Source organism: Arachis duranensis, chromosome 10 (assembly GCF_000817695.3).
Source record: "Arachis duranensis cultivar V14167 chromosome 10, aradu.V14167.gnm2.J7QH, whole genome shotgun sequence".
In the NCBI taxonomy this organism is placed as follows: Eukaryota; Viridiplantae; Streptophyta; class Magnoliopsida; order Fabales; family Fabaceae; genus Arachis; species Arachis duranensis.
Window position 1 is genome coordinate 70,938,665 of NC_029781.3, and position 1,400 is coordinate 70,940,064.

General features: G+C 31.3%; 1 protein-coding gene across 1 annotated transcript in view; it reads right to left on the reverse strand.

Moving 5' to 3' along the window:
* LOC127742973 (uncharacterized) overlaps positions 1-1,400 on the reverse strand; it is a 25,836-nt gene that overhangs the window by 3,867 nt on the left and 20,569 nt on the right. The gene's annotated exons all lie outside the window — the stretch shown is intronic.

The following is a 1,400-nucleotide window of genomic DNA, read 5'->3' on the forward strand; positions in this document are numbered from 1 at the left end:
TTCATCTTGTTGCTTAGATTAGGTATTTTTCTTCAGAGTTCTTAAGAATGAATTCTAGTGTTTCAAGGTGATGTTCTTATCATCACCAAAGCTGATTGATCTTCATCAATTTAGCTCTTGAATGCAATGTTCTGCTGAAGCTTGACTAGCCATGTCTAATTCCTTTAGACTGAAGCTTTAGACTAACATTGCATGATTCCTGGAATTCTCATTAAGAATTTTGATATCTTTATTTTCTTTTCTACTTAATTTTCGAAAAAATAAAAAAAAAATTTATAAAATCATAAAATCCAAAAATATTTCTTGTTTGAGTCTAGTGTTTCATGTTAAGTTTGGTGTCAATTGCATGTTTCTGTTCTTCTTGCATTCATTCATGTGTCTTAAGTGATCTTCAAGATGTTCTTGATGATTTCATTGCTTTGATTTTTAAATTCTATTAACTTGAGTGTTTTGTATTTCTCACGTGCATTCTCATTTTGTTAGTGTCAGTAGTATACAAACTGCTAAGTTTGGTGTCTGCATGCATTGTTTATTTGATTTTAGTTGTATTTTGATTATTCCTCATTATTAAAAAATACAAAAATATTTTTAATTTGTGTCTTTTCAAATCAATAATATAGAGAATTGAAGATTCAGAACATACAGCAGAGGAATTATACAGAAAAGGCTGGGCGTTCAAAACGCCCAGTAAAGAAGGCAAACTGGCGTTTAAACGCCAGCCAGGGTGCCTGGCTGGGCGTTTAACGCCCAAAAGGGTAGTGGTTTGGGCGTTAAACGCCAGAATGTGCACCATTCTGGGCGTTTAACGCCAGGATGGCACAAGAGGGAAGATTTTGTTTTCAAATCAAATTTTTTTTCGTTTTCAAAATCTTTTTAAAATCAAATCTTTTTAAAATGTTTTTCAAATCATATCTTCTCAATCACATTTTTTTAAAACCAATCATATCTTCCTAATCACATCTTTTTCAAAATAGTTTTCAATCATATCTTTTTAATTTCTAATTTCAAAATCTTTTTCAAAAATCACTTTACTTCTTTCTCAATCTTGGTTTTCGAAAATCAATTAAAGTTTTTCAAAATATTTTTTTAAAAAAAATCTTTTTAAATTATTTTCGAAAATTTCTTCCCCTCTTCTCACATCCTTCTATTTATGGAATAACACTATTCCTCAATGAACAATTCGAACTCCATCTCTCTTGATAAGTTCGAATTCTTCTACTTCTGCCTTCTATTTTTCTTTTCCTCTGACACCTCAAGGAATCTCTATACTGTGACATAGAGGATTCCATATTTCCTTGTTTTCTTTTCTTTCATATGAGCAGGAGCAAAGACAAAAGCATTCTTGTTGAGGCTGACTCTGAACCTAAAAGGACCTTGAAGCGAAAGCTAAGAGAAGCAAA